At 37.1% G+C, this 24,688-nt stretch overlaps 1 non-coding gene across 1 annotated transcript; it reads left to right on the top strand.

The window, feature by feature from the left end:
• Positions 1 to 24,303: 24,303 nt before the first annotated feature.
• Positions 24,304 to 24,410, top strand: LOC120074871 (small nucleolar RNA R71). Its single transcript, XR_005481149.2, has one exon. It is a non-coding gene; the product is annotated as a small nucleolar RNA R71 (small nucleolar RNA).
• The last annotated feature ends 278 nt before the right edge of the window (positions 24,411 to 24,688 follow it).

The following is a 24,688-nucleotide window of genomic DNA, read 5'->3' as shown; positions in this document are numbered from 1 at the left end:
ACAAAATGAATATCCGAATCGCGCAAGGGTCAAAATCACTCGAATACCCTAGTCTGAGAAAGTTTGATATAAATCATGCGATGTCTTGGAAACGAGTAAAGATCTATTTTTTTGAAGGTTAAACTTGCGGGCCCTAAAGATTAGAAATATTTTAGGAAGGGATCAGGATAGAAATTAAGAAGGCATTGTTCGTGAAATTTGAATAAGGCACCTTGAGAAGTCTAGGTAGGGTAAAGGCGGTTGAATTTTTAAAGAAAATCTTTAGTTTATGCTTGAGGACAAGCATTGTTTTAAATTTGAGGGTGATAATTAATATTTGAATCATATTCAAATATTTAATTCTCTCATCAATTTATAATGTATCACATACATTATACATTATAATAATGTATCAACATACATTATATTTGTTATATCTCATATAATTAATTTCCTTTAATTAATTCAAACAATTCAAATTAAACCAAAATTAATTTGATTCTCATTAATTTTTATTGAGCTAACAAAGAGACCTTATAGACCTATAGGTTGAAGCTCCAATGATATGAGATTAATTGATTAAATTTTTTAATCAAATCAATCAACATTCATTAACTGTCGGCCATTCCACTAAAGACCGATGGCTGCACTCTTCGCACTGTAGATATATTTCCGTGTCCATTGGATATAACTAACCAATATTGTGTTGACTCTTCGCAAATTTTTCGTAAGCACAACATGATCAAAATTACCGTTTTACCCCTATAGTTACATCTAACTTCTTAAATACCACTGATTCCTCTAATAAACAATTAGTCATAATCGCGCTATAACTAGACCACTCTCTGGTTAGTGAGAGGATGAGGGCCCTCATTGTTCAAGATACGAAATCAACCCTTAAGGGTGCAATTTATCTACTTACCCTAACAAAGTGAAGGAATGAATTCCATCTTGTGTAGTTGAGTTCCCAACTCTCCACTCAGACGAATCCCCAAAATGGTAAGCATATTGAGTCGATAAATCTGGCCACTTTCACCCATACAAATCAAAGGACTGCCTTCATAGGCAGGAGTTCGTAAGTCACTCAAGATTAAGGTCAAGTCACTTATGGTCATTCTAGTGAAATGTAAGTCTCTTCAAGTGACAGTATTAGAAAGAGAGACTAATCATTTCGTGGTTTGGTCTTATACAAACTCTTTGTATAGGATACCTCCGGTCATATGTCTTCACATGAATGATCAGGATCAGATCAGATCATTTGTAGCATTTTATAACAATTGTAACAATTACAAAGTGGGTTGTGTAAACCCTGAAACTTCTCCTTAAGGATTCTTTGTGGTGGAGTGACTTGTGAAGTTCGCTCTAAGATGTTTGGGAGCATGACTTGCGTTGGCTTGGGAAGTTTGATAGAAGGAAGGCTTGAGTTGGCTAAGTTAATGATAGGTATGTTTTAGGAGGTTGATGCACATAAAGGTACTTAGCATGGAAATAAATTGCTAAGTGTTGCCAAGAGGGGGCGACCATGCGTTGGAGGTAGTCCAGTGGAAGAAGAGTACATCACACCTCGAGGTAGCTTGGTAGGTCATATGTGGAAATGAACAAGGAAAAGATAAGAGAATGATGGCCAAGCCAAGGGAACCATGTGTTGGAGTCAATGACAAGAGGGTGCCCAACTTATGGGTAGGAATCAAAGGAGTCAAGGCATGGAGAAAGCTGTCTTTGGAGCATAGGCAAATCATAAGATAACCAGTTGGAAAAAATTTACACTAAGAAACCCTAAAGAAGGCCAAGTGGATGCATGCCTAAGGAAAAATAGCCTACTTAGTTGTATAGCACAATGAGGTAGATAAGAACCACACCATAAACTCAAGTAGATAAACCATGCTTGATGAAAAACTCCAAAAACCAAGGAAGGAGGAAAAAGGCTACCATGCATCTAAAAAAGCCATATGAAGGGAAAAATTGAGGCACCATGCATTGAGTAGAGGATACCTAAGGAGTAAGGCCAAGTAGAACATGCAAGACACCTCAAAAAAGCCTTATGCATTTGAACGTTATGAACCAAGCATGAGTTGGAGCATTCTGAGCTCTTCAAAAAGAATTAGAAGCTTAAATTTGAAGATAAGCTTCCTAAGACAATCTTAACAAGTTTCACGAAGGAAGTTTTGTCTGATTTGAGCTGGAAATTATGCTATAAGTGTTGAAAAATGAAGGAAAATAGATAGGGCTGACGTTGAGGTAGCAATGGCTGCAAGATTGTACACTAACTCATAACATGCGTCCAAGAAGGGACCATGTGACCAACTATGCTACCGAATGAAGGAATGTGCATTGGCTTAAGGGATTCTTAGGGATTAAAGGGCTAGGAAGGGAGCTAACTAAGTGCAAGTGGCTTCTAACTCTCAAAATATTTCAAAGTTTATGCTTTTACTAGTTTACAAGTTTAGCATGTTTAAAAATGACTAAGTATAGTATGTTTCATAAATGAACTCAAAGCATGCTTTGGATGAGTTTGGTTACTCAAATGTATTAATTTTTCCTTAAAAGCCTAGAGATGGACGCATAGTAGGTCCATGAAAAACTAAGTGTTGAACCATGTTTTATCTAAGGCATTAATTTTTTATTTTAAAGAGAGCTAAAACATGATTTTTTTAACTAAGGCTAAACGATGTTAATCAAACGCATAACGCTATGCTAATCACAATGTATGGTTTGATTTTATATGAACCAATGTTTTCAAAATATACTAAACAAAGAGTTAACCTTTTATGAGTTATGTGCTTTAATAGTTTCAAAGTACGTTTTAAGTACAATGATTCTTATATGAGCTAGAAGCTGCAATGTCTGCAAATTCATTTTAGTATGAACTTTTCATGAAAGTTTAATCAAGCATGACTATTTTTGGTTTTCTAGCAAAAGAGCTAAGGAGAATTTATGACTGACGAATGAGGTTTTATGATTAAATGTGGTTTGGAACAAAAAGGTTTCCAATCGCTGGCTAGGTACCCGAGAATTGCTAACATATGACAGAGATGTTTAATGGACACTGACAAGAATTGTCAACATACTCTAGTATGTCTAGCTGAAAATTGTCTACATGTGCACACGGGGATGAGATATGATTGGGTACAGAACCAGTAAGTTTAGTTATCATCAGTAAAGGAGATAAAGATGATGATAACCAGTACGCTTTTAGATTGAGTATGTTTTATGGGTTTAAGAAAATAAATGAATTTAATCTCTGGATTTACTAAGATTGTCTATTATACTATTCTCATGTTCTAGTATGATTATTTATGAGCATAATTTTCATCAGTGAAGGAGATTAAGCTGATGAATGACGGATTTCCATGAGCTAAATTTATTTTCCTGGTTTTATTGGAATTTAGTAAAAGTAACCTCTGGTTTTATTGAGGTATTTCATTGACGTAGTTTTCCTGGAGTTATGCTTAAAAGTATACTATGACTTTAGTATGGAAGTTTATAAATGAAAGCTCTGATTTTTAGATAAAGATGTTTCAGTTAAATGATATTCCTATTTTTACTGGAACTTGGATAGGAGGACCCTCTAGTTTAACGAAAAATTGTTTTCTAGTTTTCACTGAGTTATTTAAGAGTACAAGGGTTATGTTTGCTATATGTTTCAAAAGGTTTTCTAAAGCTAAAGTTGGAATAGCATGCTAATGATTTATGATGTTACTTTGAAAAATGAATTTTTAAAGTAAAAGCTTATGTTCTTCAAACATACCCCTCTCTAAGCTTCCCAACTCACACTTTCCAATGTTTTCATTTTCCCCCTTGATAACGGGCAGAAATGCACGTTATTACAATGCAAAGATATAAAACAACGTAGGATTGCAATGGTAAAAATATATAAAATCGTGTCCAAAAGCATTAAGTTTAGAACATTGCGATCGCATGCGTCTATCGCATTAAAGCAGCTAATGTATGTATTTTGTGTAGGAAAATGCGTTGGCGCAAGGAAGAGTTGCGATCCAAGGAATTCAGCGTCCGAGTGCATTAAAAGAATTGCGACCGCAAGGCTATGCTATCGTATGCGTTCGTGAAGATCTGCTCAAGAAGGTGGCCACATAGAGCCGACACATCAAGGTGAAAGCTTAATAAATCACGATGGGATAGAAAACTGATAACGGTCGGATCCGAATTTAGTTAACAAGCCGTTAACGACACACTGTAGCAAGTACGCTCAACTTTTTGGTGACAATTATTTGGCGCATCAGACAGAGAATTAATGACATCCTATTAGTGCAATCATTTGAGAGAAAAATCTCTTCACCCTGAAGCTCTATAAATACCAAAGGCAACCTTCGTTAAAGGAGTCCGGTTTGGTACTATTCCAGCTGAGCCATATATAGAGTTCACCATACAGAAGATAGTTAGCCTTTGTTCATAGTTTTCTTACACTTAGAAGGCGGAGGCGAGAGAAGAGAGAAGATGCTGGAAGATTGTTCCTGGTCAGCTCAAGAGAGTGCCAGGAAGCGTTGAGAACAGAGAGAGGGCTAACTCTTGCGAAAGCAAGAATATTCTTTGAGCAAAGTAGAGAAAAACAGTGTAAAAGCCTTGTGAAGCAAGAAATTGCTACCAGGCTCCCTAACTTTATTTTCTATTGTCATTTTGTATTTCGATTTCATTTATAGAATGGAACTTGCATCTCTACATCTATTCACTCTCTTTATTTTACGCATGAGTAACTAAACATCTGAATGGGTTGAGAAGCACTTAGCTAGCATGACCTAATATCCTCATTTTATGCGATCATCTTGTCTTATGTATGCGTCCATCACCCCTTTAGAACTACTCGAGAGAGAGTATAAAGAAAGAACCTAGACTTGAGAGAGCTAGGTTAGAATCTAGACTTGAGAAAGCAAAATTAGATCCGCATAAGAAAGAGATAGAGACTTAGAGTTAAAGTTCTGTTTGCTAACATGCATCGCATGCACCCTAGAAATAGGTTATGGTAGTATGCTGTCGCCTTGTGTATGTGTGTGTCATTCATCATCGCATAGACAAGAATAGAGGCTTAGACATAAGTCCTATAGACATCATCACATACATTGCATGCGTTCTAAAACTAGGAGCTATAACAATTGCATTGAGAGATGACTCGCTGTTGTATGTGTGTAGCATGATCGCATAACGTGAACGCAATCTTAGGTAGTGTTAGCTAAATCCCTTCTCAAACCGTTCTCTCGCATACTCATTGTCACTTTCGTCGTTATTAACTTTTTTCTCAATTTCGCTGCATAGAATTTATACCTTAAACAAACATAGCAATCAATGTATTGTTTTATCTGTCATCGCAAAGTTATCAGAAATCACCCTCGCATACTGTCTCCATAGTCCTTGTGTTCGACCCTGGGCTTACCAGGCAACTTAGTAGGATTTATACTTGGATCTTGCTAGGAAAACTTGCATGCACAACGCACACACCACCAACACAATACATACCATTAGTTCATCGAATTAACCACGCATCACCCCTCCCCCCAGGCAGTAGGAGAGTTCCAAAATCCCAAGGTTGCGGGTTGCTTATTAGGAAGGTCTAGTTTGCCACCATTGTAAAATGTTTGTTATTTATATGTTTCCTGAGTTTGGTCTATAATTAAATAACCTCTATAGAGGTAGATTCAGGGCTTGGTCTGTAATAAGTTATATTTTGATGACAATGTTGTTAATAGAGTAATGTGAAGAGAAGTTAAATTGTGTTTTGTGATTGAATTGCTCGTATGCAGTGTTACAAGTTAAAGCCTACATCAAAATAGGTTATTGAGATGTTAGTTTAACAGGTTCAGTTGGCAGTAGATGTCATAAGAAGGTTGATATCTGTTGTCCTTACATCTTCCTCTTAGAGAATAAGATGAATCTAGGGAGAGGGGGGAGGGGGGAGGGGGGAAGGTGATAGACCATATCCGTAGTGTCACCAGGTTAAGGTACTCAACTTATCCATATACTACAGACCGTTTAGGTTATTACTTAAATATGATCCACCTATATGTCTCCACATACATATTTAAGTTACATAAAATAACCTAGGATATTTGTTTATTAGATTGAGTTAATGCACATAAAATAACAATTATTTTATTAATAACAATTTGTTCATACAAGTTTACAAACTACGAAAATATAAGAGATTTAGGACATCAATCTCAACACAAACGATCGAAGAAAGAACCATAAGTGAAAATGGGTATTGTAAACAACGATTACAGGGTGGATGCAGTTTAAGAATCCATTAATACACGGACTGCCATGAAGACGTACTTAAAGTATTGTTTGTCTTCTACTTCAACCTCAAAGACCGTGCCACTTATAAGCTTCAATGCCTCACCATATGCGTTAACAAGAGCATATGATCCTTCCAGCAACCCTCGTGCAAACACCAATCCATACTCTCTTACGCGGTAAGCCCGCTCGTAGCTTATATTCACCCTATAATCTTGCTGAGTATCTTCAATTATATCCCTTTGGCGGTATGCTCGACCAACTTGATCATATTTGGACTTGATTAAGTGTCTAATAACCTAACTTTTTGCTTGCCGATGATTACCCATTCTCATTTCAAGAGTTCATGTATAGATGCTTGGATCCTTTGTCACTTTGAAGGAATCACGTCCTTCCAATTTTTTTGCACAAACCCTCCACTTAACGCCTCCACCAAGCACCGTACAGTTAGCAAGCTCTTTGTCAACTTCTTTACACGGTAGTCAAAGTTATTTCTTATTGCAAGCATTGACAATTTAATTCATAAATCATGTTTCGAAAAGAAAATTTGACCAACATTTATATCATCGTCATTCAGACAGTCATGAGGAATAGTGATGAGGTCATCATACGATGGGCACTCTGGTTATTTGGGTATGTCTATAAATGGATGGGCTGAAATAGTAGAATATATTTAAACTAAAGGTAGATTGTAACATGAATGGAAGATATTGGGATCGTTTGTGGTCCTAAAGATTGGCCATATACATGGTCAATTGTAAACTGTGGAGAACATCTAGATTGGATGTTGTGACCAATCCAAATTTCATTTCTGTCATCCCTTGGGTTACATGGCTCAATATTCTCATCTAGTGGAGACATGGTGGGAATATTATATGTTGGAATGGTTGCGATACCAAAATTTTGAGTGGTTGGAATGGTTTAAATCGTTGAATTGCACTGTTGGTACATATTATTTTTGTCTACTCTGAATTTCATGAGGTGTAATAGATACAAATAACAACATTCAGGATGCATCACTGCCTTCTAAAAAGAAGCTAAGGTCTTCATTGTCGACTATGTCAATTGGGGGAGCTAGAACCAATAGATTGTAACATTTGATGTGTATATCAAATATATATGAAACAATATTCAGTCATTGGTGCAGAGTACTCACTAATTCACTGTACGTTATATCATTTTTGACTTTTAAATCTTTCATATGACCTCCAAAATAATTGCTTCTAGACTGGTCCCATTTCCCACCAAATCGTACAAAGATGCAAAGTAGCGTCATTGATCTACAATAAGAAAATCAACAATTGGATTCGAATTTCTATTAAAGTAAGCGATTGAATCCTAAGAAATATCCTAGCAATATATAAGCGATCACTCATTTTTATGTCAGAGATCACCCATATAAATGTAATAGATCATTTAGTTGTATACAAGCGATCGTTTATATAATACTAAACGATCATTTTCATTATAGTGAGCGATCACCTATCTTTATGAAAGTGATCTTGTAAGAAAATATTTTGTAAACACTTACATACTTTTTGTTTCTAGTTATGACGAACGATCTTGTTCTATACCCAAAGGCAAAATGAACTAAACGATGAAACTCTGAGAGAACTATTGGGAATGTCCTAGAAGTCGTAGTTCGTGTTAAATATTCTATTTATCAATACTAATAATTTGTTGATTTTGCATTCTATTATGAAAATCTAATAAACATATCTATGGCTATAGTCTGAATACTTTAACTTTATGTGGTGATATAAACAGGATCAAGTTAATAGTATATAGCCTAAATGGTCTAATAAATATATGGATGAAATTGGGTATCTCAACCTGGTAACACTATTGGATGCGGCCCACTCTGTAGTTGTTACAAAGAGTTATAAAGTGCTACAAACAATGTGATCCACAGATCGTTCATGTAGAGACATGTGAGTGGGGGCATCCTATGCAATGAGTTTGCATATAGACTGGACCACGAAAATAGTCACTTTTCTTTATAACGACCGTTTATTGTTAAAACTGACTATTTCATTTATAAAGTAATCTAGGTTAACTCGATCTTAATCCTGAGCTAGCTATGAACTCCTGTTTGTTTGGGATTATCCTTTGACCTGCATGGGTGAGATAGTCCAACAACACTGCTCAATAAGCCTTCCATTTTGGGGATAAGATCGGATGAATAGCTGGGGACAAAGCCCTACAAAATGGCATTCGCTCCTACCCGATTTAGGGTTAGCAGATAGGTTGTTCTCTTAAGTACTGATTCTAGGTCTTGAACAATCGAGGCCCCACATTCTCATGATAGATAAAGGACTTGATTCATAAGTATTATGAATAAAAAATTGTTCATTAGAGGGTCAGTAGAAACTTAAGGAACAAGATGTATTCACAAGGGTAAAACGGTGATTTTGACCCAACTGTGATTATGAATAACCTATGAAGGATCGACTTATTGATTATGGTTATATCAAGTGGACATAATATATTTACAGTGAGGGGAGTTCAACTATGGGCTATAATGGAGTGACCCATTAGTTAATGAATGGGGGTTAATTCAGTATAATGAGTTTAGTCAACTAATCTCGGATCGTTGGAGCCTATAATCTGTAGGTCCGCGAGGTCCCCCTACTAGCTCGTAAATGGATAAGCTTTAGAGTAGCAAGATAAGTTAATTTGAAACGTTCAAATTAGAATTAAACGGAATAGGAGACTTTATATTTAAATATGATTTAAATATATGAAGGTGGATTTGTATAAAAATTATTTTAATATTTGATATTAAATTAATTAGAATTAATTTAAATGATTATTTAAATAATTATTTTTTAATTTTATTAGAAAATTAATTTATGAAATTAATTTTATAAAATTAATAATAATTTCAGTTTTAAAATCAAATGGATTTTGAAATCATTTTTGGAAAATTGAAAAATTACAAAAACTTACATAAAATGGAAAAATGGGTTTTTCCATTATCTTCTTCAACTAGCTCACACAAAAACCATTGATATTTACTTCATTAATTCCAAGCATGAGCTGCATCTCATGCGACCATCTTATTTGCATGTTCACCTGCAATAAATAAAGAAGATTAGAATGAATTTGAGGCATGCATTCAAAGAGGTTTTTGAGAAAAATTTGTGCTGAAGAAAGAGTTCTTCAAACAAACTGATGCAGTGAGCTTCTTCCAAGTTTTCCATGTGTTCAAGCTGTTCTTGAGTCCCACAACTCATTCTAAAGCTTTTATTAAACAATGAGGGTTTACGTTGATAAAATATGTTAGATTGCATCCAAAAGTATTAAGTTTATAACATCGCGATCGCATGCGTTCATCGCATTAGAACAGTAAACTTTGGTATTTTTATGTAGAATATGCGTTAATGCAGGGCGAAAAGTGCGATCTCAAGAATTCAATGGTTAAACACAGCATTACCGCAAGGCTTTGCAGTGATTTGTGTTGCTTTGCGGTGATTTTTGTTCGTATACATCTGCTCAAGAAGGACTTCCGCATAGAGCCGACGCAATTTGGTGGGCGCATTTGGGTGAAAGGCATAATTAATCAAGATGAGACAAAAAGCTGATGACGGTTGAATCCAAATTAAGTTGATAGCCGCTAACAATAACAAGCACATTTAGCTTTTCAGTGACAAATATTCGACGCATCAGTCAGGGAATTAAAGCCATCCAATCTGTGCAATCATAAGAGAGAAGCCGCCCTTCACCCCGAAGCTCTATAAATATCAAAGGCATCCTTCAGAAAAGGGGTTCACCAGTTCACAAGTTCGGATACTTAGATAAATTTCTCCATAGTTTAGCCTTGTCCATAGTTTTACCTTTTATTTTAAGTTGGAGCAAGAGAAGAGCCGAGACGCCGGAAGATCGCTTAGGACAACTCGAGAGAGAACCCAGAGGCATAGAAAGCAGAAAGCGCGCTGACTCTCTTAGCACGCATTGTAGAAAGACAGTGTAAAAGCCTGGGAAGAAAGAGATTGCTACTAAGCTTTTTATTCTATTCTTGCATTGTTATTCTGTACTCCATCTTTATATTTATACAATGGAAGTTCTAATTCTACATCTGTTCACTCTCTTAGCACGCATGAGTAGCTAAACTTGTCGAATGGGTTGAGAAGAACTAAGCTAACATGACCTAGGATGTTCATTGCTTGCGATTATCTTATTTTATGCTATACCCAACAACCCTTTAGAGCTACTCGAGAGAGAGTCTAAAGAAAGAACCTAAAGACTTGAGAGAGCTAGGTTAGAATCTAGGCTCGAGAGAGCAAGATTAGATCTGCATAAACAAGAGATAGAGACTTAGAGATAAGCTCTGTTTGCCAACCTGCATCGCATGCATCCTAAAGATAGGCATGATATTATGTGGTCACCTTATTTATGTGTGTGCCATTTTGTCATGGCATAAATAAGAATAGAGGCTTATATGTAGGTCCTATAGACTTATCGCATATATCGCATGCGTTCTAACATTAGAAGTCGTAGCATTCGCATCGAGAGATGATTTACTATTGTATGTGTGTTGCATGATCGCATAGCATGAACGCATCCTAGGAAGTGTTAGCCGAAACCATTCTCAATCCGTTCACTGCAACTCATTGCTTCTTCCATTTTTTCAACTCTTTTCGAACTCCACCGCATTTGTTTATTTTTTATTATCGCGAACAAAAAACCAACAACAAAATGAGTTACTGGTTACCATAAAGTTTTCCTAAAAATCACCACCGCATATTGTTTTCCAAGTCCCTGAGTTCGACCCTGGACTTACTAAGAAACTCAATGGGGTTTACACTTGGATTCCACTGAGAAAACTTGAGTGCTCAACGCAGTTTCATCATCGCATTTCATCCATAATTCCACATCATAAAATAACGCATCAAGCTCCAAGAGCATAATGGGGAAGATCTTGAGGGGGTTCACGACAAGTTGTGGAGAAGACAACTGGTGAGGATCAAGATCTTGAAGAGTTCTGAAAAGGTATGACTTCAAACCCTCTTATATTAGATGATCATGCTTTAGTTTCTGCCAAAATTAATGAATTAGAATGCTTATTGATCTTTATTATTTTCGCTGCATACTGATATACTCTTACAAGAACAATGAGGATGTTGGACTGAAGCTCTAAAAGAACAATGGGAGAAGAATTTGTGGAGTTTTACTGCAAGTGAATAACTGAGAGGGGCCCTCCATTACTTGTCTCATGCTTGACATTAATAACATCAATGTTGGTGGTAGAATATTGGTTGAGAATAAATGCTTTTTGTAGAATGTTGGTGTTACATTGAATACCTATATTATCGTTGAAGGAACGAATTGGAAAGACTGAGAGGAAGCTGATGAAATGACTTTACAAAGAATATTAAAATTTGGGGGTATAACTGGTATTTTACATGGCAAAAAGGTCAGCCATAGGGTTAGTCATAGAAAAGGTTTTGATTTTAGGTCATTTTATGAAAGTTTCCTTAAAACTCTTCCATCTTCGTGATTCTCAGCTTCTCCTTGCAAGTGTCCTCGATGGCTGATGAAGGAGATCAGATGGACAACGAGTGACTTTAACCGCATGATGAGGCAAACGACTTTGAGCATCTAGTACCTCCAATCGATGGTAGCGCACGGTAACGCGATTTGGATGGTGTGATGATGTGATTTGGAGTAACTAGGTAACCTTTGATAATATTTTTTTTTAAAAAAAACTTGGTAGGGGGGTCAAGTTACAACCTCTATGATTAATAACTCTGTAGCCTACTATGTAAAGAGTTCTTGTCATCCTTGATAGTCAATATTATGGTACAATAATGAACACTCTCTCATTGGAGTTTTTTTTTTTTTTTTTTTTTTTTTTTTTTTTTGGGTTTTATGTTCTAAAACTCTTGGTTTGTAAACAATAAAATTATTCTGTTAATCAATATAGATGTTATTGAAGTTTAATTCAATAAAGTTGTTATTGAATGTTTGAATTTATCATTTCGTTTTAGAAATAACCTAAATCCAATAAACTAAGATCAATGACTGTTACATGAGTACTTGAACTTTATGTTGAGACATAAGAGTAGATCAAGTTCGAGTAAATAACCAAAATGGTCTATAGTATACGAATAAGGCTGGGTACCTTATTCTGGGGACACTATCGGATGCGGCCCACTTTGTAGATGTTACAATTGTTGTAAAGTGCTACAAACGTTGTGATTCTGATTCGCTCATGTAGAGATATGCGAGTGGAGGTGTCCTATGCAAAGAGTTTGTATAAGATTCGACAAAGAAATAAGTCACTCTTGCTTTATAACGCTATTACTATTTAAGACTGATTATTTCAAAGTGATGACTTAGGTAACATGAACTTAATCCTAGCAAACTATGAACTCCTGTTTATTCGAGATTATCTTTAGATTTACATGGGTGAGTGTTGGCTAAATAGTGCCGACTCAATAAACCTCCCATTTCAGAGGTAAGACTTGGTAGATAGCTAGAGACATAGGGTGCAAGATGGAATTCACTTCTACATGCTTTTAAGGATAGTAGAGAGTTGTTCCCTTAAGTGCAAACTCTAGGTCTTGAACAAGGAGCCCCAACCTCTCATTGGCCCAAGAGGGACTCGGTTTAGTGATTGAATCACAAACCAATTATTCATTAGAGAATTAGTGGGACTTAAGGAACAAGAAGTAATCTCGTGGGTAAAACAACTTTTGACCCAGTTTTTATTACGAATAACCCGTGAAGGGTTGACTTATTGATTATGGTTATATAAAGTGGACATAATTATAAGTACAATGAGGGGAGTGCAACTATTGGGTTTTAGTGGAGTGACCTAGTAGTTAACGAATGCTGGTTAATTAGGACAAAGAGTTTAGCCGATTAATTTTGGATTGTTGGAGCCCATGACCTGTAGGTCTATTAACTCCTCCTACTAGCTCACAAACAGATTAAATCTTAAAATAGAGTGATGAGTAAATTTGAAGTGTTCAAATTTGAATTAAGGGAATCGGTAATTATATACAATATAATTACACGTTTAATTATCGAATTAAATGAAATTGGAGAATTGGATAATATTTAGATTTGATTTAAATATTAATTACATGAATAAGGATTCATGATTGTGGATTGCTATTTTAATAATTTAATATTGGATATTAAATTATATTAATTAATTAAATTGTTTAATTGATTAATTAAATAAAATTTGTTTAAAATTAATTATTTGAATTATTTTTATTTGAAAGTTAAAAATTTGAATTTTCAATTTGAATTTTATGAAAATTCAGATAATAAAAATAAATTTTAATTTAAGTTTTGAGAATTTAAATTGAGAAATTTGATTTTTCATCTAAATTGATTTTTGAATCAATTTTAAATTATGAATGGGTTTATCCCATTTTTGGCATTTGGAAACACACAATTCCACTCAATTTCTTTAGAAGGAGGTGACAATCTCTTGGGTTATGAGATAACATGTTGAGATTGAACAAAACTAAGGCTGGTTGACTAGAAATTGATAGCATACATAAGTGTATTTTGCTGAGTTTTGAATGTGGAAGAGTTCTTCATGTTGAAAAAATAACCTAGTCTTTTCCTTTCAAAATTCTCTCCCAAATTTAGCTCATTTTGAATCCCACAATTCAATCTAAGGTCCTAGTGAATAGTAGGGCAGATCAAATGGTAGTCTATAACCATTTGCTTAGAAGATTCAAACTAATTTCGTGGATTGAAGAAGTTCCTCAAAGGTATGTTTTCTAAAACCCTATTTTTTCTTATGAACATGCTTTCTTAGTTGCTAAAATTGATGAATTAGGGTGCTTAATGATTCTTTTTGCTTCTGCTAATTGCATGCTAACTTCAACACTTTTTGGTTCTCTCAGATGTGTCATATGGCTATTTACTGGTAATAAATGTGTATACAATTGAGATGTATGTCATAAAGCCTCGTAGTTAATAAGTTATTTAGAATAATGGTTCATTACTTATTATATGCAATAATTCATTATGGTAAGATCCAAAGTTATTTTATGAACTTGAACAGTATGTGGTAGACATACATGTAGATCATGTTCAAATAATAACTTAAATGGTATGTAATGTATGGATAAGGTTTGATGGCTTATCTTGGTGACACTACAGATATGATGAATTTTGTAAATGTTACAAGAGTTGTAAGTGTTATAAATGAGTTGATCCAGGTCGTTCATGTGAAGACATGCAAGTGGGGTATCCTATACAAAGACTTTATATAAGACCTGACTGCAAAATGATTAATCTTTCTTTATAATATCGTTGACTGAAGAGATCAACATTCCATATAATGATCATAGGTAACTCAACCTCAATCCTAAGTGAGTTATGAACTTCTGTCTATGAGGCCAGTCCTTTGATTTGTATGGGTGAGAGTGGCCCAAGTCACCGACTCAATAGGCTTACCATTTTAGGGATTTGTCCGAATAGAAAGCTGGGAGCATTACGAAACAAGATGAAATTCACTCATTCCCCTCTTTAGGGAAAGTAGATGAATTGTTCTCTTAAAGGCTGATTCTGGGTCTTAAACAATGAGGCCTAATCCTCTCATTGACTCAAAAGGAATTTAGTTTATAGTTGGACTATAAACTGATTGTTCATTAAAGGGATCGGTGGTACTTAAGGAGTAAGGGGTAGTTTTAGGGGTAAAATGGTAATTTGATCCAACTGTATTTACGAGCAAATCGTGAAGCATTTTTGATAACGGTTATATCCCTAGACACAAAAATGTACAGTGCAAAGAGTGCAGCTATGAGTCTTTTGTGGAGTGACCCACATTGATGAATGTTAATTAACATAATTAAAGAGTTTATTTAGTTAATCTTGAATTATTGGAGCTTATAATCTATAGATTCATTTAGGTCCCCCTGCTAGCTGATGACGGGCAGAAATGTACGTCATTATAAGCCTTTTATTTAGAATTATAAGGGTTGTTAAGTAGAATATGTGGCGATTATACTAAGAATTCATGAGAAAATGAGCTTGCATCGATCGACATTAAGAATCTCGGCTAGCCCACTTTTATGCGCTATTATGCATTCAATTGTTTATTTTTGTAGCAAACGCAAGAATCAATCGCATGTGCGAAAGCCAGGCTATCGAGAAGACGATCGCATACGTCAGTCGTATGGGTGTTGCGACTATCGAGCGAATGCGGTCATCGCAGGGAGATTGTGGCTACAGAGTAATAATCATAATAGAAGGACGATCGCAAGGTTGGTGGAATGCAGACATGAACACATACATTGGGATTATCAACAAGATGATGTTGACATTTCACCAACCATGCCGCGAGTGGTAGAGATGCAGAAAAGGACCATCGCGCCACGAGTGTCAGATTCAGAGCAGGTCCATTAATGCTGTCGGTGATCAAGCTCTATAAAAAAAGCCTTAAAGCACAACCTCAAATTATCCAAGGTCCTTTTCCTGAAGGGCAGATCCTTGTGATCCAGATGAAAGCGTGGTGAGATATTCTTGAGAATTCTTCATCCCTTCAACCATTCCGAGTGACGACTGGAGCCTTCGCCGGAGTTAGATCTCGAGAGAGACTACTCCACCGCCCATCCATGGCACCACCGGCAGCTTGACACACATCTGATGGAAGCAAGATATTGCTTCCATCTTGCCCTCCATTTCTCTTCTATCTAAGTATTGTATTACATTGTGACTTAAGAGATTAATACATTTTGTGATTAATGCATTTCTATATTTTCTTCGATTCCATCTTCATTTACCTCTTCTTATCATCCTTTACTTTCATTGGACAACTAAGTAAGACTGCTAGAGTATCACATGCTTAATCATGGGCATAAACATATGAAGCATGTAGCAAACCACCTAGTGGTGTGCGTGAAGCGAGTGTTGTGAGAAAATCCTATATGCCTAGTGTGAAGCTGTAGCAACGCTTGTCTATAAGCGAACGCGATGCTTGTCTATGAGTAGAATCAGCAGCAACTAACTGCACGAGAGGGTAAATAGTTGAACGCATTAAGCAAAGTAAGCAGTGTTCCTAGGGATAGGAATATTCTTATGTCAACCATGTTTTATGTGATTACCTTGTCTTATGAGCGCATCATTCATCATTTAGGCATACTTGGGAGAGTAGTATAAAAACCAAATCTAGACTTGAGAGAGCAGATTAGATTGCATAAGTAAGAATGAAGACTTAGGAATAAGCTCCGTTTGCTATTACACAGTGTATGCACCCTTTAAGTAGGATACGGTGGTATCGGTCATCTTGTTTATGTGTGAGAGCACATGAGTAGGAATAGAGACTTAGAAATTAGGGCTCTCGACACTTTCACATATGCATCGCATGCGTTTTCGTCAAGTGTGTGTAGCATAATCGCATAGCTTGCACTGGCTGGGGTTACTCTTACGATCAAGCTTAGTGTTGCAGTGAAGTCATCCCCGTCATTTTATCTATTTTTCCATGCATTTTATTACACATTAACCATTGCCATGTCTCTATCTCTCATAGTCATACTTCCACTACTTAATCTGTTAGTTAGAAGTACGAGTAGTGCATAGCCCATAACCTTCAACATTCTTTTATTCTTCGTCGCAAACACTTTACTTCATAACATTTAGCTACAAGTCCCTGAGTTCGACCTCGGATCACTTGAGAAACTTTTGATCTTGTTATACTTGGCGAGAGATCAAGAAAACTTGTGATAGGAAGGCATGGTCATTGCATACGAGATTAACGCACACTTTCCATTCCAACGGATGACCACCGACGCATGAGAACAAACGCATAGCCTAAGACATGTATCATATATGCTTCCAAATTTTTATCACCAAGTTTTTGGCGTCATTACCGGGGACTTGGCAGCTAATAGTTTGTTGAGTGTTGTGTTTCTGCAGGCAACCTTTTTACCTTGGGAGTATTGTAGCTTCTGTGACCAAGGTACAAACAATATTTGAAATGTAGGCGATGTGCTAAAAGCCAATATTGACCCCAAGATAGAAGGGCAATCAGTCGCATGAGCTGAAGGTAGTTATAAGCTCGTGGTGGCCAACATGCGCCCAACAATTGCCGAAAGTTCTAATGGTCTGGGCGAGCCTCTTGACCTATGCAGTTGAGAGCAATCTCCTACATGGAAGACCTCTTGCGGTGACCTCACTCCAATTCCTTCAGGGACGTCTTCTACTCTCTCTTTACCTTGCTTTTCTAGTTTAGTTTATTTTTATTGTTATTTTGGATATGCGGCTGCTTTCTTGGATACGGTGCGTTTGCTTCTTGTAGGTGCGACAATAATTCTCCTCGATGTGCAGTACAGCGAAAGAATCCTCTCCATCATTCAATGCATGGCTTTAACCACATGAATTCTAAAGCATGGCCGCAAGTGTTATTCTACTCAAAGGTTCCTTTCTAATTATCTTGTATACATTATCCTTTTGAAATTTTCTTTTACCCGCTTGCCTACCTTTGCAATGCATCTTTGATGGTACGTATAATTCACTACGTCTGCTACCTAAACATCGCAAGGCTCACCTCACTTTTAATAGCTTCTTCAACATTTGATAGTCTAAGTTTTATTATGTGTAAACCTCTACTCAAACATTTGTTACCGCATTCCTGTTGAGTTTGTCTTTAGCTTTTCGACGAGAGCACTGCCAATCTCTAAGTTTGGGGGTGGAGGCAGTTCCGGAGAAATGCGTTCACTACATTGCGATGCTTTCCTTAAAAAAAAAAGTTCGGGAATAACAACTCCACTGTCAGCGTAAAAGGGGAAACTCAAGCTGATAAGAGTTGAGTTGTGAAAGGCACTTACCCGTAGTTGGATACTTCGCATGACATACGTGCAGGTAAGCAAAAACGAAAGTAAGTGGCCCAGATCAACGCATAAGAGCAACTCCTTTGTCTGGTGAAAAATTAAGCCAAAACAAGAGTTGAGTTGAATATGGCATGCATTCGAAGTTGGCTGTCCGCATGACACACGTGGGGGCAAGCCAAAACGAAGAGAATAACCAGGTTCAACGCTGCATTCTAATAATAAATCGCAAGGTTTTGAATTGTCTCAACGGACGCATTGTTAAAAGCTAAACGCAAAGTTGCAGGGAATGAGTAAAAAGTTTTTGAGCTGAGGATTGCCGGGTTTAAGCTTAGAAAAGATCTCTTTGAAGAACTAGCCGAAGTTGAGGAGAGCGTTGCTGCCAAGGTTAAAGGGATGAGTAAATTATATTCTCAGAGGTTGGTCATTGCAAAGGAAAGCCAGAGGGTGAATTATGAATTTCCTAAGTATAAAGCATGCTTGAGGACAAGCATGATTCTAAGTTTGGGGGTGTGATGACGGGTAGAAATGTACGTCATTATAAGCCTTTTATTTAGAATTATGAGGGCTGTTAAGTAGAATATGCGGCGATTATACTAAGAATTCATGAGAAAACGAGCTTGCATTGGTCGGCATTAAGAATCTCGGCTAACCCACTTTTATGCACTATTATGCGTTCAATTGTTTATTTTTGTAGCAAACACGGGAATCGATCGCATATGCAAAAGCCAGATGATGCGTTATTTTATGTGGTCAAATTATCGAATGAAATGCGGTGATGGAAATGCATTGAGCAACAAGTTTTCTCAGCAGAATCCAAGTATAAATCCCACTGAGTTTCCTGGTAACTCCAGGGTCGAACTCAGAGACTAGGAAAAATGGTATGCGGTGATAATTTCTAAGAAGATTTTGCGGTAACCAATCAATCAAAGAGATGTTTTTGGGTTGTTGTTTGTGGTATAAAAAATATGTGGTGGATTTGAGAAAAGATCGATTATGCGGTAGATACAATGACTATACGAAGGAACGAGTTGAGAAGGTCTTTTGCTAGCGTTTCCCAGGAATGCATCAAACTATACGATCATGCTACACTCATGTGACAACAAATCATTTTCCAATGCAAATGTCGTGTTCCTAATTCTAGGACGCATGTGATGAATGCGATAATGTCCATAGAGCTTATTCTTAAGTCTCTACTTTTTGCCTATGCGATGATGCAAGATGCACATAATGACAAGGTGACCACACACAATCATAACCTATCTATAGGATGCATGCGATGCGTTAATAGCAAATAGTGCTTATTCCTAAGCTCCTATCTCTTGATTATGCGTTCTAATCTGACTCTTCCGAGCCTAGATTCTAACCTAACTTTTCCAAGCCTAGATTCTGTCCTTAGACTACCCTCCCGAGTATCTCTAATGGATGAATGATGCATACATAATACAAGATAATCGCATAGAATGAAGATCCCCAATTATGCTAGCTAAGTGTTTCTCAACTCATTCGACAGATTTAGCTACTCATGCGTAATAAACAGAGAGTGAACAGATATAACGAAGTAAATTCCATTTCTATAGATAAGTTTAAGTACAAAATGAAAATGGAAGATAAGGACAGAAAGTCTGGTAGCAATCCCTTGCTTCCTAAGTCTTTTACACTGTTAACTCTATTCTGTTTAAAAGACACTTCCGACACTCTTCCAAGTTAACCAGAACGATCTCTCAGCACAATCTTGATTCTCTCACTTCCGCCTTAAATAAAAGAAAAACTAAGAACAATGCTATTCTATCTAAGGGAAAATTCCCTAACTATCCAAACTTTTTTACTGAAGCTTGCCTTCGGTATTTATAGAGCTTCGGGGTGAAAGGCGTCTTCTCTCTCATGATTGCATTGATGGGATGACATTAATTTTCTGTCTGATATGCCGAATATTTGTCATCGAAAAGCTGAGTGTATTTGCTACAGTAGTTAGTTACCAGCTTGTTAACTTAATTCGGACTCAACCATCATCAACTTTCTCATCATGATTTATTATGCTTTTCACCCAGATTCGTCCACCAAGTTGCGCCGACTCTATGAGGCAATCCTTCTTGAGCAGATGTTTGCAAGCACAAATCACTGCAAAGCCTTGCGATAACGTTGCGCTCGACCGTGATTTTTTTTTGTAGAGCTAAAAATAGCAAGGTCGAAAATAAATACCTCACCCCCAAATTTAAAATGCGGCAATGTCCTCATTGCCAAAAGATTGAAAGAAGTCATGCGATGTTCTTAGGACGTTTGGTAAAGGGTCAGTTTAAAAGAAAACTAGCAGACTATTAACTTTTTTAAATATTTCATGAGGTGACTGTCCTAAAATTAAGTTGACTCTAGTGTACATGAAAAAAATAGAAGCGTGTGTTTCATCATTGAAATCATAATTGGCAAAGAGAAAGCATGCGGTGACTTACTAAATTTATCGATATTAAATGATTGCGGTAACCAAAGAGGATGCGGTGATAAAATTTTCAAAATTAAAATGCGATGCGATATTGCAGAATTTGGAATAAAGTCAAGGAAGAATACAACCCCCAAATTTGTGCTGTTGCCTGCATTGTTTGTTGATGCATCTATAACGAGAAAAATTAGATTCCTTATTATGCATGCACTATGATGATAGATAATTTTATGCGATACTACATCTAAATATATACATTGTTAATGATATGCTCGTAGTATGCGATGTAGTAGTACGTGTCACAAGTTTCCTTGCGCTGAAACCAAGTATAATTCCAACACAAGTTTCTCGGATTTTCGTTAATGCGTTATAATCCGAGGTCGAACACAGAGATTGTTTTGATTAATGCGCTACTTTTGTGATACATGCGACCGGTTTAACAATGAATAAAGAATTGGGTTTACACAGGAAAATAAATTGCGATGAAATAAAATTGCGTTGATAAAATAAAGTTGCATTGATAAAATAAAATCCTAAACTAATATAATACAAGATATAAGATACATGATACATGATACTGAGGTCGAGACTGACTGTGAAGTTGTACAAAGATTCGATGTATGCGATGACAAGTCTTTATGAATGAATAAGAAAGAGGAAGAGCAAAAAGTAAAAGCAATGCAAGTTTGCAAATTGCGTTAAAGATGCAACTAAGGTTCCTCTTTCCCTTGGCGTACATCTCTCAGTGATCGGCCACGTTTCCATATCTCTATGGTGAAACAAGGATGAATGTGATGAACGCAAGCTTGCTTCCATCTCTGGAAGTACTTCTCGCTTTATATAACGCATTCTTCCAACCTTCTCTCAATAGGCGGAATAACATCTTCACTTCTGCTCTCACAGGTGAAGATGCCGTCGAGCATGCTTTAGCTAAACTTAATTATTTCCTTAACAAAAATTAATTTACTTGCTTAATTCCTCCTAATTACCCAAGGGATTAGGAAAACATCATGAAGAAAATGGATTATGGATGAACGGAAATAGACAGAGAGATGATAAGGGTAATGATCATAACATTTAATACTAATATTAAGCGTCTGATACATGTTGTGAATGAAAGAGTAGAGAAGATGAATATAGATGATGAAATAGAGATTAGAAACGAATACAGAAAGAGTGTCAACGCCTTGACACAGATCCTGAACCGAGGTTATGCTTGTCGGCGTGTGGAAGTAGTGGAGAGGAAAGTTTCCCTCTCAGGCTTGCTTTCCCGGTAGAATTGACCTTCGCACAGAGCTTCAGCTATGGGGATAAGAAGGATTCTTTGCTCGGAGACTCACCTATCGGTCTTGTCTCGTTGTTCGTTCAGATCTGCTTTGGATAATCGCTTCAGACCAGTCTCTCTCTGAGAATCAGTATATGCACGTCTCTATGTATTCGAGTATATTTTTCAGTGAATTTGCAGAAGCTATTTATAGGCGAATCTTGACTCTTTTACTTTGTGGTCCCCACTGTATGGTTATGGTAGTTCCTGAAATGGCGGAGTAAATATTCCTTCTGTTACGCAATCAACCCGTCAGAAATGCATAACTGAAAGCTATACACTTCTCAGAATCCTTCGCAAATGTGTTGTTCTTTACATCTTCGATCAATCACCGCATGCGGTGTTATTTTTTATTACCGCATGCGGTTGAAATTTGCATTGATCGCTAAGCTCTTGATCGATTGTTGCATGTGCCGTCATTGCATTGATCATCTCTTCGTTCTCGACTGATGAGCGTAATGAGACGTAGATGCGTTGTTTATTTTATCTTTGAGTCATGAACGCATGCGATGACTGATTTCCTGCAAAATAAAAGCTGAAGCATTCTATTCTCCCATTGCAATGGTGTTAATGGGTATATTGATGCCAGTTTATAATTTTCGCATTTCTTAGCCAATTTCTATACCATCGAAGAAACTTTTCTTTCTTTTAGCCGCAATATCTAAATAAAACAGTATAAATAACTTGTATTTCTACAAGTTATGAGCATCCTACTTTGCAACGATTTTCTTTCTCTGCAATGCAGTGACAAAATAAAGTAGTTACGTCTTCGTGTAGCACCTCTGCAATCGTGTACCTTGGTCGTTTCGAGAACAAAACATTGAGAGGGTCAAATAATATATAAAAAGAAGTTAACAAATTTTTTCTCACTTTTTTTCCTTTTTTTTTTAAGCAATAAACAGCTATGCGATAATAGATAATTGACAAGGTGATGAAAGTTCATGAACATAAAAAAATTCAAAAGGATATTCAAAAGAATTGTGTCCCTAATGAGGTTGAGTCACATAGTAACTCAGGGGCTGCTTATTCCAAGCTGGGCTTTTCACATCCATGGTGGCTTTTTCTTCTTTTCTTGATCTTCCGGAATCTTGACTGCCTTAATCCGGAGCTTTTCCCTATTGATGTTCATTGTGATTTCCCCCTTGTGTACATCAATTTGAGCGTGACCGGTCGAGAGGGATGGTCATCCGAATATGATGGGCGCATCTTCGTCCGCTTTATTATCTATAATGATGAAGTCTGCCGGTAAGATGAATTTATCAATTGAGATTGCGACATCTTTCAACTCTCTCTCGGGATGTATTCGGGATCTGTTGTAAGTAGGAGAGTCTCTGTCGTAGGCGTGAGTGTGCCAATTTCAATCGTTTGAAGATTGATAGCGACATTACGTTTATACTCGCCCCAAGATCGCATAGTGTTTGGCCACTGTAGACCCCTCCAATGGAGCATAGTATCGTGAACATTCCTGGGTCGCACATTTTTGGTGGGATCATAGCATTTTGCATTACTTCCACTGTTATGATCTCGTCTTCATCATTTTGTTTCTCTTTCAATATTTGCAGGACTGGTGGTAGCTAGACTTCTTTTGTCTCATGTTCTGAAGGCTTGAGGGTGGACGCAACTTCGGGGTTCATCTTCTCGGGCTTTTCTGAATTATAAGTCAATGGGTCATTGGTTATTACCGCATTCAAGTTGGTCATGATGGGTTCCTCCCCTACTTCCGCAGTCATTTTGTCGCTTAGAAAGGAGAATGCTAAACATTTTTCCTTCCCTGTACCCCCAGTGTTGCGATGAAGCTCAGTCGAGCTCGGCAAAGCTCCTTGCGGTCTATTTTTGAGCTCGCCCACAATTTGGCCCAGCTGAATTTTGAGATTTCGGATGGACGTTGCTTGATTCTAAAGCACTGATTCGTTCTTCTTAATGTACTGCTTCAACAAGCTCTCTAAGGACGAAGATTGTAGTGTCTGCGAGCTGCTGGCTTGGCTATGCGTTGGACTGTTGGTTCGCGGGAAAAATTCCGGTGGCTCTTCTTTGTTCTCCACTGGTTGAAAGCTTTGTTGTTGATTTTTCCACGCGAAATTTGGGTGGTTTCTCCACCCGGGGTTGTATGTATCGAAATAGGGATTATTCTTAATGAAGCACACTGACTGCGGATTTCCTGGGCATTCTTCCATCAGATGAGCGTCTCCATTGATGACACAACTTCGGTCATTTGAGCAATTGCGTTGACCTGCCCTTTTTTCGCTCCTGTGTCATTAATTGCGATGCCTTGTATCAAACTCATCATTGCAATCATTTGGTTTTGCAGGGATGCGATGACCCTGTCGTTCACGTCTTTATCTTTAATTCTTAGTCTTTGATCGCTTTCTCTCCAGTCCTTATGATTTTTTGAAATGCGATCAAGGATATTTTTGGCCTCCTCATAAATTTTGTCAAACAGACCACTAGCTGCTGTCGCATTGGCAGCAGTCTGTAAAGCAGGGTTTAGTCCTTGGTAAAAAATTTGCAAGTAATCTGGTAAGCCGTTATGTGGACAGTCTCTTACTAGCCTCTTAAACCTCGCCCAAGCATCACTGAGCGATTCATTAGTTTCTTGTTCAAAATTAGTTATTAGTTTCCTTCTCCTGGCATTCTCGGTTGGTGGGAAATATTTCTTCATAAATTCTCTACCACTTGTTCCCACAAAGTTATCTCTCCCGGTTTAAGAGAATACGCCCATTTTCTTGCTTGATCACATAAGGAAAATGGGAACAACGAACTTCCTCAATGGAGATATTTGGGAACACAAAAGTGTTGCAGATTTCTATGGAGCTCCGAAGGTGGGCGTGCGGGTCCTCGCCACACCTTCCTCCGAACTATCTTGCAGTCTGGATCATCTACAACATCACTAGTTTCATTTCGAAT

The sequence above is a fragment of the Benincasa hispida genome, chromosome 3 (genome assembly GCF_027475165.1).
Source record: "Benincasa hispida cultivar pf3 chromosome 3, pf3_genome.v1.1, whole genome shotgun sequence".
Classification (NCBI taxonomy): Eukaryota; Viridiplantae; Streptophyta; class Magnoliopsida; order Cucurbitales; family Cucurbitaceae; genus Benincasa; species Benincasa hispida.
Note: the sequence above shows the minus strand (reverse complement) of the source record. Positions and strands in the feature narration are given on the sequence as shown.